Raw genomic sequence first — 19,199 nt, forward strand, 5'->3', positions numbered from 1 at the left:
AAAAGTTAATAATCCATAAACATAAGCAAAAAACGTAGATATTCTAATTTTACAATTATTTTTTTAAAATTACTTCAGTTATTTTTATCCATAAACAATTATTTTACAATAATCCATAAAATTACTTCAGATAGAATGTATGGGTAAAAAAAAAAAAAAAAAAACAAACAAACAAACAGGGGGTCCCACTACAAGACTCATAATATATTTTAAACATGTTTCTTGACTCTTTACATTTTGAAGATTTTCCACGAAGACCCAACTTTGAAAGAATCACTCCAATGGTCGACATTAATAATTGGCGCTCCAGCAAAAGAAGACAAAGTCCATAGAAGATAAAGATTCTCCTCAGATATCAGAAAAATGCACGCCAAAGAAAAAACAAAAAAGATTTTGCAAAGATTTTGTGTCTATAATTATTTGAGTCTGTCCGTGATAAGGATTTTCCTTCACTCACTACTTTAATAAAGTAGATATTTCTTATCCTGCTTTATTAAAGAAAAGCTGTGAAAATCCTTATACGTGTCCTGTAATAACTTATAGTGTCAGAATTTTGTCAAAAAAGAAGGATTGAATGATATGCGATGGGGCCCAAAGCAGTACCCGATATCATTATCCTAATCTTTTATTGATAAAATTTTATCCTTAATAGTAACTCACGTCCAAATCTATGCATTTATGGCATAGATATTATTAGTCTAGAGTCATAGATATTATTAGTCTAGAGTCAAGATTAGAGTTAGACTAGAGTTAATAGCCTTAGCCTTTTAGACTTTTTGTTTCTAGCCTTTTAGGCTTTTGTTTTTGGAGTTTTCTTAAGTGTGCAAGTGCACACCATGTGCCACTTACACAAAAAGTGTAAGTGTAAGGTGTAAGTGTAAGTGTAAGGTGTAAGTGTAAGGTGTAAGGTGTAAGTGGGTTGCACATGGTGTGCAACCTCAAAAAAGGTGTAAGTGTAAGGTTTAATTTTTTACAAAAGGTGTAAGTGTAAGGTGTAAGTGTAAGGTATAAGGTGTAAGGTGTAAGTTGCACACCATAACCAAACCCTTTGTTTTTAGCCAAAACATTTGCGTATTGTTTTTTGGATTGTATATATCAACTTTGTGGATAAATTGGCTTGCATGCCAACGGATGAAGCAGAATGAAAAACACCACTTCACTCTGCGTTGTAAATTTTCCAACCCCTCTCAAAAAACCTCTAAGTGTATTAAGTTTTTCAGAGTTTCAGAGTCTGTAAGTATATTTCTTATTAATATGAAGTGTGAGTAGTTTCTTTTTTTCCTTAAATATTTCGAAAGGGTAACTCTTCTATTCTAAAAATTTATTTTCTTTTTGGAAAAACTAAGTTTATGGAATGTTTGTTTGCTCATTAATATTACATGCTTTGAACCTTCGTAGTATCTTTAATTTTCTATTTTGTTACTGAGTGACCTTAGCTGAAGAGCCCGTGTGAGCCGTGGTTAGGCGTTGGAGGGCAAATTGTAGGCAGAAAGGGAAAAGTAAAAAATAGAAAATAAAAATATACTATGTTGAACGAGACTTAGTCTCAAGGTGGGAGTACATGTAATGAAAACAAACATTTCTTAAAAATAGTTTTTACTATAGAAAAGAATTTTAGAATAAAAGGAGTACAACCCGAATAGAAATATTAAGAAAATATTGTCCATATAAGAATTTCAAAAAATTAAAATTTACATGCCTTTAAAAGTAGACGTGAAAAATTAAATTTCAAAAAACAAGAAAGGTATATGCCATTAGATGAAGACCTTAGGAATAAAATTAAAATTAGTATTGAACTAATACAAGAATTAGAAGATCAAAAATTTAGATATCAGTTTCTTTTATCATTAGCTTCTGACAGATTCCTAGAAAATTACAGTTTAAAAATTTCTCAAATAAATAGACAGCTAACTGAAAAACAAGAAGCCTTAAAAATAGCTATACAACAGCTTGAAGATCTATAACTGTAGAATTAGTCAGATAATTCTCAGCCCAATTTCAAAATAGTGGTAAACCACTAACTCAACCCCACACACCACACACCACCAAAAATTGGTATCAGAGCAGTGTTCGGTTTTAGGACAGTTTAAATTAGTTTATGCATTTTGCTTATGGTAATAGAGTAGTTTTTATTTTTAGAGATTTTAGTTATAAATTTCATATTATAGTAGCTTGTAATAATTTTATAGTAGGAGTTAATTTTGTATATGAAAAGAGTAGAGTATCTAGATTTAGAACTCAGCAGCCATAACCGTCGCCTTAGCGTAAATAAAAATAATTTCCGTTGTAATTTTGAAGAGACTTTTACACATCAGCTTCATAGTGAACATAATCCTCAGTTAAATAGCATTATAGATTATCAGATTAATTTTGCAGAAAATATTAAAAAAGACATAGATAAAATTAGTAATCTTTTTATTTCATCTATAGATCATCTCCGTAATAATCGTAGTATAATTAAAGACCAAGATAAAAAATTAGATTATATCCAAGATCAGTGTAGTTCTATCATACAAAAAAGAATAGATTTAAATTTAGAAAAATTTCCTACTAAGCTAGAAATAGAAACATTAATTTCAGCTACAAATCAAATAGCTAAAAAAATAGAACAAATTAATCAAATTCAAGATAATTTAAAACAAAAATTAGAAATTTTAGAACAACTTGTAAGGTCCTAGTTTATGAGTAGTGATAAGAAAGCTAACAGAGATTATCAGACTATTTTAAAACAAGCAGAAGACTTTCATAATAACCCGGAAGGAATTAGTACTTATCAAGGAATAAATCAATCAGATAAAATATCAGTAAGACAAAATAATATAGAAATTTTATTTTTAATTCGACTATGCGAAAAACTTGAATACCTATCAGAACAACTACATAGTTTAGAAAATCGACTAGCGTCTTTAGAAAAAATAGTACTTCAGAAAGAAAAAGGAATAGAAGGACAATCTAACAAACCTCAATCTCAAGTAAACGAGGAAGATATAGCTAGATATTTTGAAAAGCTTAAATTACCTAGGAAACCAGTGTGTAGAATTTATAGGAAATAAAAATGTTTAAACAGCTAATAAAAGGAAGTAGTAGTAAAAAGCGTAATGAAGATGAAGATGTTAAAGTAGAAAAATTTATAGATGTAGAACAGCAGATAGAAAAATTTAAAAAAGAAAAGTTAGAGTTAATTCCAGCTAAATATGTGTATAAGTTAGGTAAGATTCATAAAAAATAATATTTATTTAAACACTATGGTGAACGAATGATTAGCGTGACTCAAGAAGATGAGAAAATAGAGCTAAATTTAATAGAAAGAGAAAGCTATAAATATGCAGTAAACGAACACCTCAAAATGACTCATTTAGGATTAGTAGTGGTAGGAGTTAAGGCTTTAACCAGAGAAAATTTAGGAACTAAAGTATTTATATGTCTCTATGATGATAGGTTTAATGATGTCGGACAAAGTATTTTAGGAAGTTATGAACTAGATATGAATTCAAAAGGAGGAATAGTTTATTTTACACCAGACTTTTTATTACCAACCTCAACCTTTCATAAAAAGATAAAAATAGGAATAAAGAGTAGAGGATATAAAATGAAAAAGGGAGAAAAGAATTTATTAGTTTGCACAGGATTTTTAGGTCTAGCAGTCTCAGAAAGCAATACTCACTATAGACTTACTAATGATCAGATAGTTAAATTATTAGGCGCAAAAGGAATAAAAGCATTACCAGCTAAAAAATTTAATTCTGAAGATAATGTAGCACTAGATTGGAAACTAGGAGATTTCCTAGGACAAAAGAGATTAGCCCCTTAAGATAATTTATTATACCAAACAGCAGATGGAAATTATGCAGTAAGATTTACTCAGTATACTTATGTAGCACCAGAAAAATCTGAAGATGATGAATTTAGTAATATAGATAGGGAAGAAAATCAAGATAATCGTAGTGAAATAAATCAGCTTTACGTAATGACAGAAGAAAAAACTATATCACAAAATAAGATATATAATATTGATGAGATAAATTTAGAAAAATTTACCCTAGAAGACATGAATAGAATACTAGATGCCAGATATTATGAATACTTAGCCAGAGGAGATACCCATGACGAAGCAGTGTCATTTTTGGATCAGGAATTTCATACGGAATATGTAGATGATATCATAGAAGATACTATACATCCCAGCAAAATATTTAGAATACCAGAACAACCTAACCACCTAGAAGAAACTTTTTATATGACTACAGAAAGCTCAGGAACCAATAATCCACAACCAACTGTAGAAGATCCAATAGAACCAATGCAGTATGCAGTAGGAGGAAGAAGACCATTAGCTAGTTCAAGACGTAGTCAATCAGACCCAGATAAAAGCTATAGATTTCATGGAAAGCGTAGACAACTAGATAGGAGTATAGAATTGCAGCCAGTCCATAATCAAGGAACCCTTTTAGATTTAGCTAGATTCGACCCTCAGATATGGCAAGAAGTAATAGAGAGATGGGAAAAAGATGCAGTAAAAGCATGGATGACTAGTCCCTATGAATCAACAGATATGTGGGAATATATGGAGACACTTTTAGGAGATTCAGCTTATAGTATTTATTTAACTTTTAAGGGGAAATATGAAGAAACAATTAAACAGCTCAAAGAATTAGGAAATAACCCGTGGAATTTTACAAATTTTATTAAAGAAATACTTATAGGATATGATCCTTCTAGAGGAAATGACTCCGCTCAAAGCATAGCATTAACCGAGTTAGACCAAATGACATTAGGAAGTTGGAAATATATTGTACCTTTTAGTAGAGAATATTTAGCCATAGCAGCAAGAACTGGAAAAAGCTTTGATGAAGAAATAGGAAATAAATATTTTAGAAAATTACCAGGAGAATTAGGAAGAGAGATAGAAAACAAATGGTCAGTTTATTATGCAAGTTTACCAGCAAGAATAGCTACTGGAGAATTAAGAATAAGAGGAACTTTAGGAATAGGATCTAGAATAATTTTTACATTTTATAAGCTCAAAGAAAAATGTATAGAAGTTAAAATACAGAAAGACTTGAAAAAACAAAGTTACGGTTTTTGTAGCAGTGTAATATATACTCCTCAGCAATATGAAGATGAACATAATAGGAAAAAATATGGAAAATATAGAAAAGAAAAATACTGGAAAAAAAATTATAGAAAACCATGGAAAAAATAAAAATTCATTAGAAAAAGTAGAACTTTTAATAGAACAAATTATAAGAAATTACCCAGAGAAGAAAAAGATAAAAGAAAACAAAGATATGTTAGAAAACCCAATAGCAAAAAATGCAATTGTTTTATATGTAGATAACCCAATCATTTTGCAAAAAACTGCCCAAAAAGACAAAGACCAAATACTAATAAACAGATAGAAAGACTACATATTATAGAAGACTTAGAAGACGATATAGTTAGCATAACTAGTGATGATTCAGAAATATATAGTATAGTCAGCGATTATGAATATCAAATAGAAGCCATAAGTTCAGATAGTGATTCAGAAAGTGATACTAATATAGATAATCTTTTAGGACAACTCAACCAAGAAATAGGATTTACACCTTCCCAAGAAACTTTCTTTATGATGGAGTGTAATCCAGATACTGAATGTCAGCATAACTTTCAAATAGGATTAGGATTTGATACCACTAGATGCAGCTATTGTAATTGGTTTCCAGCTAAAGATAAACGAGCTCAATGTTTATTATGCAGTATAACTTATTGTATAGTCTGTCTAGAAAAATTAAACATGACACATAAAATAGCATTAGGAAATACTAAAGAAGATCATAGTCTGGAAAACAGAGAATTACATTTAACAATTAGAGAATTAGAACTACAAGTAAGAGAGCTTAAGATACAAATACACGAGATAGAAACCAAGACTAGCTTTGACATAGAATGTTTAGAATTAGAAAATAGGCAGCTTAAACAGCAGCTAGAACAATTTCACAATAAGTACCCTTTAAAAGACAAACCAATTGAAGAGCATATGAATTCATTAGAATTAGTCAACCTAGTTGATTCTCAACCCTTTAGTCAATATTCTAAAGCCCAACCAGATACTACATCTTTACCATTTAATTATCCGGTTATACCTAAACCAAATTTAGTCGAAATCTCTTGTATACTCAAGTTTGCAGCAAAAACCCTTAGTATAGATGCCATGATAGATACAGGAGCTAGTAAATCATATATTGAACAACAAGTAGTTCCCCCAGGATGGAGCACGACTTTAACAACCCTAGCTCTAGTTAGTATAGCAGACGGCACTAAACAGATATACACACATTGCATCAATGGAGCACAAATTAGTTTTCATCATCTAGGTTCTCAAGATCAGCATATAGAGTGGTTCCCTTTACCTCAAGTTTGGATTGGAAATACCCAGCAGAATCATCCTTTCATCCTAGGACTTAATTTCATCCTTAGCTTACAAGGTGGCATGTTACTCAGTCAAAACAACATTAGTTTCTTCAAGCGAACTGTACATACCCCAAAAGCTTATGCCCTTAGCACCATCGCCCATTCCTCAGAGTTGCGTGCGAAGCATGGTGGTACCATAGGAGTAGATTCAGTTCCAGCTAGTTTTTTATTTCCAAGTAGAAATATTTTTCCCGACCTAGCCCAAAAATATATACCTAATGAGATAGCAAATACGTCTTTAGAGAATTTAGATGCAGAAAATTATGATTTAGAAGAATTTGATTTTGAAAATAAAGAAGATTATTGGAACCCAGAAGATTTTAAGCAACCAGCTAATTTAGAATTAATTTTTGCAAAAATAGGACAAATAAAGAAAAAACCAATATACAGAAGAACCGAAAATGATTTAGATGAGATAATAAGATTAGCTAAAACAACAGAAATTTTAGGAGAACAGCCCATGAAATATTGGGAAAGAAATAAAATCTTAGCTAGTCTAGATATAAAAAATAAAGATTATAGGATTACCTCAGCACAAATAGATCATACACCAACAGACATAGAAGAATTTAGAACACAGATTAAGGAATTACTAGATCTAGGAGTAATTAGACCCAGCAATAGCCCGCACAGGAGCGCAGCATTTATGGTTAGAATTCATGCAGAAATAAAAAGAGGAAAAGCTAGAATGGTGATAAATTATAAAAGACTATGATAATACAGAAGATGATAAATATAATATACCAGATAAAGACCAACTCATAAATAGAATACAGACAACAAATATATTTAGCAAATTTGATTGTAAATCAGGATTTTGGCAGATAAAAATGGAAAAGGAAAGTATACCATGGACAGCCTTCTGTTGCCCTCAGGGACATTATGAATGGCTAGTTATGCCCTTTGGTTTAAAAAATGCACCTTCCATATTCCAGCGCAAAATGGATAGTATATTTAATAAATATAGTTTTATACTGGTATATATAGATGACATATTAGTGTTTAGCCCAGATAAAAGTAGTCACATAGATCATTTGTATATAACATTAGAAGAATTTATAAATAATGGAATAATAATCAGCAAGAAAAAGATGGTATTAAATAAACCCTACATAGAATTTTTGGGAATGGAGCTAGGAGATGGAAAAATTAGGCTACAAACTCACATAGTCAAGAAAATTTTAGACTATCCAGATAAATTAGAAGATACAAAGCAACTGCAATCCTTTTTAGGAATTTTAAATTATGCACGAATGTATATTCCTAACCTCAGTAAAATAATAGGACCCCTTTATAGTAAAACCACACCCACTGGACAGAAATATTTCAATCAGCAAGATATAGCTCTAGTTAGAAAAATAAAAGACATTTGTAAAAACCTACCAGACCTACAACTTCCTTTAGAATCTGAATACATAGTTGTAGAAACAGATGCAAGTCAATTAGGATGGGGAACAATATTATTAGCTAAACCCAGTAAATATGACAGCAAAAATAAAGAACGCATTTGTAGATACAGTTCTGGAAAATTTAAAGAAAAAGATACAACTATGACCAGCCTAGATTTTGAAATACTAGGAGTAGTATACGCAATAAATAAATTTAGATTATTTTTGCACAAACCTTTTACAATAAGGACAGATTGTGAAGCCATAGTTAGATTTCATAACAAACTAAACGAGCGTAAATTAAGCACTAGAAGATGGGCAAAATTTTTAGATTGTATAGTAGGACAGGGATATAAAGTAGAATTTGAACATATTAAAGGAAGCGATAATAAATTAACGGACTGGTTAAGTAGAAAAATTTATTTAGAAAAAGAAGATAATCAGTTTAATTTTTGTGCAGATAATGGAGAACAGTAAGACCATGAACTTTGGGGGATTTTCTCTTCCCATTCATGAAGGCAGAACCAAGTTCAGACCCTTAACAGGGATTGAGCTAGACCCAGTTCAACAGTGTCTTTTAGATAACCTTTGGACCAGCCAAAACCACCCAGCTAAGCGCATTTCAGCCCTAAACTCTCTCAGTATATATTTTCCAAAAATTCAAAACAAGCCCTTGTCTAAAAGTTTTTCTTTCTATGTAGTAGCTAAGGGAACCAAGCCTGGTATTTACCATGACTGGATAGAAGTAGAACCTTTAGTCAAAAATTTTCCCACACCTCAGTTTAAAGGATTTTATGATTTTGAGTCAGCCAGTACCTATGCCCGAAGACAAATAGGAACCAGTTACTTTATTAGCCAGATAGCTAAAGATTACCTGGACACATTGAGCAAGATGAGATCTACCATCCTTGCTAACAGTGGCGTTCCAGTTAGCCAGACAAGTGGAAGCAGTAGTACAAGCAGCGGTAGTTCTAATCCTCAAACAGATTCCCAGAATCCTCTCCAAATGTGCAGACATTGTGAAGGCCTTTCCAGAAATTTCAAGAAAATTATGGATAAAGGCAAGAAAGTCAGTGAAGAGCTAGACCAGCTCCGAGACGAAGAAAAACAATTGAGAGCAACCATTAGAACCTTAACCATCCAGCTTAAAAAATTAGCTCTAGAAAGAACACCTACCTCCTTACCTAGCCCAGAAATCAAGCAACTCACCAGTGAGGAATTTGATCAATTGAGTGCTAGAATGTATTTCTTCAGGCATTCTATCATTCGATCCCTTTGTGAGAAAAGCCAAGTAATGGAAGACCTAAAACCTTATATTTATACCTTAGCCGGAGATAGCAGAAACGACGAGTTAGTCATTATTCAGCAGTTTCTACAAGATCTCTCCATAGCAAGGGTTGACTGCCCGGGCCTAGCTTACTAATGGACCTATACCTATGAAGATGAAGAGCAACCCTGCTTAGACGAAGAAAGATGCAATAAGAGGTCAGAACATTTTGGTAGATGTCAGTGTAACCTAGACTTCAGCATTTGCCTTTGCCAGATAAATTTAGCTACATTCGAGCCGCTGGAGATAGAAATTAGGGGCGAAACTCGTTATCTAACAGCTCCAAAATTGTTAGATTACGGCTTTGTCTCTAGACTAATTTTCACAGATCCAGATCAGACAGATAACTTTGGACACAAGCTTGCTCATGCAGTATTGTGCGTAATGGAAGAACATCATCCGTATGTGGAAGCCTTAATAGATAGCAAACTACCAGAGTGGAAGGGAATATGGTGCAATTCAGCTAAACACAAAATGTACCTCAGAGGAACCTCTACATTTCCAGGATACCCAGGACTTCTCAATAGGAGACCCTGGCCATGCAGAAGATTTTCACTCAAAGACCAGCTCAATAAATGGAGAAAATTTGCTAGCAACTCTCTCCTAGCCTATAATGGAAATTATGGACATCTAGTCTGTGAAGATAGACATCAGAAGATACATTGTAATTTAGCCATCCCAGGATATCCATTCAGCAAAGAGACATTTGTCGATGAAAGTCAGTACCCAAACTACCAACATGGCGTCTCTCATGAATCACCAATGATGGGAGAGAATGATCAAGAATGGGACGATGAACCACCCATGGGAGATGGGGATGATTTTTACGACCAACTCTCAGTAGCAGATCTTGACGACCTAGCAGATAGAATGTATGGGGAAAAAAAAAAAAAAAACAGGGGGTCCCACTACAAGACTCATAATATATTTTAAACATGTTTCTTGACTCTTTACATTTTGAAGATTTTCCACGAAGACCCAACTTTGAAAGAATCACTCCAAGGGTCGACATCAATTTGGTACAAAAATAGTACCAATGACAGGATAAATACGTTGCACTTTATATAATTGAATTGGTGACAAATAAAAAAATAAAGGGAATTTTTTTTTAGGTCCCTAATATTAAGATTTTATAGCATAAAGGACATCTAATAATTTTATAATATCTAAGGTCCCTCAACATCGATTCAGAGAAAATTCGATCCAGAAAATTTCTCTAAACTTCCCAGAGAAAGTCTCTCCAGAGAAATTTTGGGAATTTCTCTGAGCTTCTCAGGTAATTTATCTCTAGAGAAATAGAAAAATTTTGGGAAGGCCATAGAATTTATTTGGGTTCAAACAACAAGGGACAGTAATAATGATTCAAAATCAAAACTTTAAGGGGGCTTCTTAAAAAAAATAGAGTATTTGGAATTTCACTTTCAAGACATGTATAAAGATGAATTTGAGGCAAGCAGCCAAGTTGGGGGAGGCCCAAAAATGTCAACAAAGCCAAGGTAAAAAACTAATGGCCCAACACTCTCATCCTCCAGACTGAAACCCCCAATTTCCCATTGACTATATGCCTTAAGTTCATCATATTAATCATGAAAGTTTTCATCATACATGCTGTAATATTCATCCAAGAAAAAAGAGAGACTCACTGAAAGGAGAATTTCTCTCAATGGTATTGGTAGATTTTGGAATTATGATTTGAGAACAGAGTTGTATTTTTAGTTTGTGAGTTTCGAAATTATGATTTGAGTGTGAAAATTTTGTTTGGTTATAAGTTTTGAAAAGAGTTTTAAATTGAGTTTGAATTAAGTGATGTGACATATGATATTTAATATAAAAATTTACAACTCATAACCAAACACACAATCCAAAATTTTATTCAAAGCTTATAAAAAATTTTACAAATCTTTTTTTTATAATATAAAAATAACAAGTAAAACAAAAAAAAACAAAAAAAAAAGAACGAACATTGTTCCTATCAACTGGCCGGGCAACTAGTTAGCCCAAATTTTTCCGCCATGGAAAGAGTTTTCAAAAGTGAGTGTAATATTAATTTTTGAAAACACTAAAAGTGTGACGCCTCAAAATTTGGGGACATCATAATAAGGTTTAAAACTTAAAATCAATTTTCTTAATTAAGAATCCTCATCAATGTTGCCACCAAATTTACCATCATCCATTAATTAACAACACCAAAACTAAAAGTTCTTAAATTACAACTCCAGTCAAACTTAAAACTTGTCTTAGTACACAAATAAATAAAAAAACTAGAGAGAAACTAGAAAACTCAGAAAAATGGTTCATAGAACTTTGGCACGCTTCAAGCTAATCAAGGCTGAATGTTGTCTTCCAACACCTCGGTGTTTCCTTCGGTTTCTTCGGTACCTAGCATGAAACGCCAGGGCAACGAGGATGCCAATGAGCGATGAGCTCAATAAGATACTACAACCCGAAATACCCACCCCGATAATAATACCCACAATGAATAATGCGTAGTAACAGAATAACAGGTAGCATTTAATAAGTATAATAGGAATGCCATCAGTTGAAATAATAACAATAGATAATAATTAAATAAAAATGACAAACAGAGGCAGTATTTCATCATAAGGAAAATGCCCACTTTTCTTTTTAAATTTTCATAGATTTAGTTTATCAGATAAGTTCAAGTAACTCCTCGTGGAGCACTATTTCCACTCAACCGCTAAGTAATGGCCACGGGCAATTCTGACTCCCCCTTGGTCAAATATTCAAATGTTACCTACAGTAACTACCAATGATGCCCATGCACCAGGGTTACATACCCGAATCGTGACATTACGGTCTGCCCCAAGGGAACGGTCTATATTGTGACATCCGCACCACCAACCTTATATCACCTACACCGATAAGAGCCGAAAATACCTTCCCGTGCCATGTTAGGGTTCGCAACTCACTTGCGCAAGATTTTAAACCAGGCTCACCCCATCACTTTTACACTTTAATGTATCATTGGTTAAATTTCGTGTTTCTTTATTTGTTGAGATATTCACAATAATCCAAAATTTAATTACCAATAATGTCATACCAACTCAGTAAAATCCCAACATAAAATATTACATATGTCACACAATAATAAACAATTGTACAAAATTTAAATAAACAATTTATTTAAACTATGGTATGAAATCATAATGTAGAAAAAAAAAAAGAAATAAATCATAATTACACACATGCATGGACTTTTAATCTATAAGATTAAACTAACACAATATTAAATAAACCACAATACACCAATACATGGATTACTAATTTATAATATTTGATGAATTAGACCAACACAATAACTGATTTTTATCCAAATAAATAATTGAAGTGATGATCTTAAATCTGTCCAGAAATTTTCAGGTTATACCTTAGGTAATAAAAATTATAAATAAATTATTTATACAGTTCTAAAATTCATGTAAATGTACAGAATATTCGATAAATATGTTTAGGCCATTTTTCAGAAAGAATTTTCCAAAAATAAGTTATAAATAAACAATTGAAGAGATAGTTTTTGATTCCTCCTTAATCTGTCAAAATTTTCAGAATGTATATCTTACAAATAAAATTATAAATAAATTACTAATACAACTCTAAAATTCATATCAATCTACAGAATACTCAATAAACATGTTATGGTCATTTTTTAGAAAGCGTTTTCCAAAAATAAATTATAAATAATTCTTAAAAATTATAGGAATGTTCATGACATAGATTTATCACATTTTCTTAAATTAATTCCATACTTAAATTTATAAACCAATTCCATAATATAAAAATTTATTATGAACCTAGACTTCTCAAATTTCATTTTTTGCTTAGAAATTACCAGATTTGGTTTAATATAAATTTTTTAATGATTTTTCAAACACATAATAAAATCTGCCTATAGCTCTAGATTTGGTTAAAAATATGTATAAATTCGAAAAAAACTCAATAATTTTTGAAAAAATTTGTGGATGAATTAGATATCATTATCAACAACTTTGTAGAAGAAATCATCTTCAAATTTTGAGTATAAAATTATCTAAAAATTCGTACAACTTTATGACAGATTTAAAGGGCCAAATAACATCTTCAATAATCTTTTTAATGGCATAAGCTATACATGCAAGTCCAAATTCCACAATATAATTTTCAGACTACCAATATTTAATATATCATCATAAAATTTTGTACAATTATAAATAAAATTCTACCTACAAGTTTAGACATTTTATCATATGTATATAATATAAAAATGAGAGGGTTGAGAGGGTTTTCTTACTTAGTAATAGGGCGACAAAATGGTTGAGAATTTTGGCTTCCTTAATCTCCTACTCTTCTTCCTCTCCTATCACTAAGCTTGGTTGCTTCAGGGATCTCTCTCTCTCTCTTTTTTTTTTCCCTCACCGAATGCTTGCATGCACCCTATAGACAATGAAGGCTTGCATACATATATATATACAATGTTTGTTGCACAAATCTCTCTCTCTCTCTCTCTCTTTATTCCAAGTTTTCTTTCCCTCAATTCCAAGAGCATCATCAGCTCTTCTTCCCTAAACAAGCATGCAAACCAACATGTGGAAAGCTTCCACTGAATTTCTACAAAGGTTTGATTCCCCTTTCTTTCTTTCTTTTTGTATTTGTGTGGGTTTTCTGAAAATTGATACACTAAGATTTTTAACTAAGGTATTTAGTAAGAATAATTATCATATTGAATCATAATTAAAATAATTTATAAACAACAAATATTGAACAGCCACAAAATTATTATTCTTAATAATGTCTTTGTTAATGATTGAATTTAGTCAATTTAAAACTAACTTTTACACTAATATACAATTCAGATAAACTATAGATAAAATTAATTAATTTATTTTCTTTTAAGAATATTTAAATGTGGGGTTTTCATAACAAGCACCAGATTTTAAAGTGAGCGTGGAATTATATTTTGAAACCTCCACCAAACGAAGCCGAAATTTCTCTGACTTTATTTACAAATTTCTTTGGCTTTATTAACAAATTTCTCGGTGTTTGTTCACAATTTTAAACCAGAGAAAATTGTTTTAACCAAACCAGATAAATTTTAGTACGATAATTTTCACTGGCCAAACTAGAACTTCATTACATATATAGGTGAATAAGCAACAACAACAACTAATATACATACATATATATATATATATATATATTAAAATGTGTTTTTGTGCAAAGAGAAATCAATTAATAAATAACCTAAACCATGAGCACAAAACCGTTGAGTTGTTGTGTTGTTGAATTCAAATTACAGGCATCAAATTTCTCGGTGTTAATTAGAGGGTTTTGAATTCAAATTCCAATATGTTGATCAGAAATGTGAATTCGTGATAATTCTAGCTCCGAGTACAAAATCAAGTTCATTGCCATCTATCTCAGCTCTGATCTCATCTGCTCCAACTGCAAGGCCATCAGAATCTTCTTCGCATCTCTCACTGATATTAATGTCATGTTGATTGAATCGAACGGAGCGGATTGCCAAGGCACCGGAGAACTCAGTCATTCGGGCCGGAGACGATTGCCGATGAGATTTATATATTTGAGCATATCCTTCAGCTTAGTCCAGGAACTTCGCCGTCTAGTTTATGGCCCGTCGTTGGAGAACCGTCGGGAAAAAGCCACTGTTGGCGAAGTCCAGCAAAGTGAGGATCTCGCGGTGGAAGTTTGTTTTGGACGCATTTGGGGTTTTGTGCAAGGATGGAGATGAAATCGTTGAATGCTCGAGGGTTGGGAGTGGAGATGAGTCTCCATTTTTGTTGAGTAGAGGAGTTTGGAGAGAGAGAAAGAGAGAGAGAGAGAGAGAGAGAGAGAGAGAGAGATGATGTTTTGATTTGAGATAATCAAATTTTTCTATGATATTTGGATATGGAGTTGAGGGACCTTAGACATCATAAAATAATATTGGAGATCTCTTCTATTACTAAAAATAAGAGACGGACCTTAGACTAATTTTTTCAAAAATAAACACATAATTTACAATGTATTGATAGTAAAACCGCACGACTTTAAATTGTGAGTTAATATTTTCTAAATTAAATTATGGTGTCAAAAGTAGAGAATTAAGGCTGTATTTGTTTTTTATAAATAAATTTACTATAATTGTAAATACTACCAAGTTAAATGATGAGATTATTAACATGGTGAAATCAAGTTATAAATGCAATCTAAAAGACATTTCTTTATAAACTAATGTGATGATATTTGTGGGGATATATTTTCTGAGTCCCAATACGTGGCCAAGGTGACGCCGGCGTGTCAACCGAGGTGCCACGTGTCCAGGTTATGACGCCGAGGTGATCTCGGCAAGACTGAAGTTATCTGCGAAGATATCAGAATCTAGGATAAGCGGATAAGGGACAAGAGTCCTAGAATGAGAAAAGACTTTAGCATAGATAAGGATAATACTCTTAGGAAGTTTATCTTTATCTATTGGAGAGTCCTGGATAAGCACTGAGCAGAAGTCCATTGAAGCTAGGCTTCTATGGGGACTAGGAGTAAGGTAACTATAAAAGAAAAGCACCCCCGATGGGTCTAAGGTACGCAATTTATATTCTAAACAGTGAGTTTAGCACTATTGATTATCTTTGAGAGATATACTGACTTGATCGTCAGAGTGCCCCCGGGTGGACGAACCACTGTCGGAATCTTCTCTTTCTGTTACAGGTCAGCCAGGTGCCATCTATTCTGCCAGTTCTCTCCAGCTGATTACTGAGTTGGCAGTGTGGTCAGAAAATCACTCACACAATTTGGCACCGTCTGTGGGAAAGAAAAGAAAATAGATGGCCAGTGACGGACAGAAAAATAAGGTTGGGGACGAAATCCCTGCTATGAGTGAAAAACACGTTGACCCAAACGTGGAAGAAGATGGTCGCAATGAGGAAACTCAGAACTAGAATCACGGCAAGAAAGACGTCGGCCAGGATGGAGACGTGCCAAAGAAACCAAATCGAAGCAGATACTACAATGAGGACGACCTCCAGGTATGGAAGGATAGATGCCTGCGGAGGGACGAAGAGGTGAAAGATATGGCAAACAAGTTGGCAGACCTGCAATCGGTCGTTAATTTTATGATGCAAAAGTAACGTCATGCTGCCACCATACCCGCTGTAGGACATGCCGGTGCCAACGGCCAATGCCCAGAATGGAGGACAGAAGCCAATCCCAATAGCCCCTCAGCACACCAGAAGTGAAAAGCACTCTCACTAACATTCTAGGGAGGTCAGGCGAAAAGAGTCGAGGAAAGAAGAGTCACGAAGGACACATCGCACTAAAGAAGCAGACCCAAGAGAACATCGGCACGTTCAAAGGCAGGAGCTGTGCTTTGACACAACTCATAAAGAAAGGTCAAAAAGGGCCCACAACGAAACTGGGAGTAGTGTGCCGAAAAGACTGAAGTCGGAAGATAGCCGAGCTCTTGGGCGGAGCAAGGAAGACCTGAGAGATTACCTCAAGAGGAAACAACATAATGCCGATGCCGAAGTAACTTTACCTGTTAATCCGAGACTGCCTTTGTCGGTAGAATTGGACAAATTTGAGGCGCCGAAGAGATTCAGTATGCCAAGGTTTCAAATTTACGATGGTAAGTCAGACCCCAACTTCCACGTTGGATTATACTTGAACTCGATGGCATTATATAATGGGAACGAGCCGTTGCTCTGCAAAGTGTTCCCCTCGTCCTTTGGGGAGATTGCATCAGATTGGTTTCACAAATTACCGAAGGGAAGTGTGAAAACCTGGGAAGGCCTAGCTGAGATGTTTGTGGCCAAGTTCGTGACAAACAAGCTGCAACCATTAAAGGTGGACGCATTGATGGCTCTAAAAATCAGTAAGGATGAAGGCCTTAGGGCCTATGCAAAAAGGTACTATGAGGTGTTCAACCGAATACCAGAGTGTAATCAAGAGGTGGCGGTCGTATCTTTCAAGAATGGCCTAAAAGACAACTGTCCACTACGAAAATCTTTGGCAAAGACATTGCCAAAAAGTATGGAAGAGCTCATGGTGAGAATCGAGAAGTATACCAGAGCCAAAAAAGATACATCGGGAACCAAGGAGGCAGAGTAAGAGAAAGGAAACGGCTCGTCGAAGCGAGGCCGAGGTAACAATGGATCGAGCAAGCAAGAGACAGAACTGAGGGCTACACAGGCAGTGACAATTGTGTTCCGAATCCCAATTCACAAAGTCCTGGACCAAATTCGGAATCAACCCTATTTAAGAACACCAGCAAGGGCACCAGGAGAGTTTATGAGAAGAAACCTTGGTAGACATTGTGCTTACCACAATGAAGATGAGCACATGACTCAGGGTTGTAGAGCCCTGAAAACAGATTTGGAAGACATGGTGAGGCAAGGCCATTTGAGAGACCTTGTCGATGAGGCCAGGACAAGGGAAGAACATGCAAGACTGCCTCAGGCGACAGCAACTCCACCTCCCCTAGCACAGCAACCTCAAGCAAGAGGACCTCGGATAATTAATATAATTCACTCGAAGGTTGACGAGAACGAAATTAGGGAGGAGACCCAGAAGGTAAAGCACTTGCAGCATGTCTACCAAGTCAAGGAGAGACATCGGGCAGAGGAGTGCCAAGGACCAGCAGTGTCCTTTTCTGAAACCGACCTTTAGATGGTGCAGCAACCGCATAATGATGCCTTGGTAGTATCCTTCCAAGTTGGGGAATGCCAAGTAAAATGCATCCTGATTGACCAAGGCAGCTCTTGTGACATCATGTACGTCCGATGTTACAAGGAGCTTGCCCTTCACCCAGACGATATGGAGCAATCCAATAGCCCAATGGTTGGGTTCAATAAAACGCTGACATGGCCACTGGGAACAACCAGCTTTGAGGTACAAGCAGGCACTAAGAAAATAATAACAGAGTTCATCGTAATTGACATACCCTCCCCTTACAACATCATTTTGGGAAGGCCATTGTTATATGCAATGGGGGCAGTTCTCTCAACATTGCATCAACTATTACAGTTCCCAACAGAGCATGGGATTGAAGAGGTCAGAAGAGATCAGCTGCAGGCAAAGAATTGCTCCATGGCAGCAATGAAATCCACCTGCAGCATTCAAGAACCAAAGAAGGCAGAGATCGAAGGCAAGGACGTGGAGGTCCTAGAGGATATCGGCAAGGAATCAGCTGAGAAGAATGAAGAAACACTGAAGAAAATCCTCAGGAATGGGATGAAGAACGCTTCTTTATTCTCGGTTCGGGCTTAGCCAAAGAAGAGGGAAAATAGTTGGAAGCTTTTTTAAGAGCAAATATTGAGATGTTTGCCGAAGTAAATAAATAAAATTTTGCTCTTTTGACACTTGCCGAAATAAATAAATAAAGATTTAGCTTGATTTATTCGTTTATACAATTGTGACTGAAAAAGATACATAACGTTGTTTCTGGAATACATGCATAATGAGACCCCAAGTGGAACTTAGGTTCACATTAGGGGGCAGAGAGAAGAGATTATGTTTAACACTTGTTGAAACTTGAGAAAAGTTTACAAGTTGAAGTTAAACCGAAATAATGTTTAATACTTGTTGAAACTTGAGAAAAGTTTACAAGTTGACGTTAAACCGAGATTATGTTTAACACTTGTTGAAACTTGAGAAAAGTTTACAAGTTGAAGTTAAACCGAGATGATGTTTAACACTTGTTGAAACTTGAGAAAAGTTTACAAGTTGAAGTTAAACCGACATAATGATTAACACTTGTTGAAACATGATAAAAGTTTACAAGTTGAAGTTAAACCGAAATTATGTTTAACACTTGTTGAAACTTGAGAAAAGTTTACAAGTTGAAGTTAAACCGAGGCTAAGGTTAAACACTTGTTGAAATTTTTGAAAAAATTTACAAGCTGAAACCAAGGTTATGCTAAGAAAGGTACTTGGGTACTTGCCGAGGTAAATCATCGGTTTGTATTACCGAGGTGTTTCACCCCGAGAAGGTTGCACAAGACTAAGGAGCATTTTGAATACACAAAATTATTCTAAGTATG

The sequence above is a fragment of the Camellia sinensis genome, chromosome 9 (genome assembly GCF_055761805.1).
Source record: "Camellia sinensis isolate YWXY chromosome 9, ASM5576180v1, whole genome shotgun sequence".
In the NCBI taxonomy this organism is placed as follows: domain Eukaryota; kingdom Viridiplantae; phylum Streptophyta; class Magnoliopsida; order Ericales; family Theaceae; genus Camellia; species Camellia sinensis.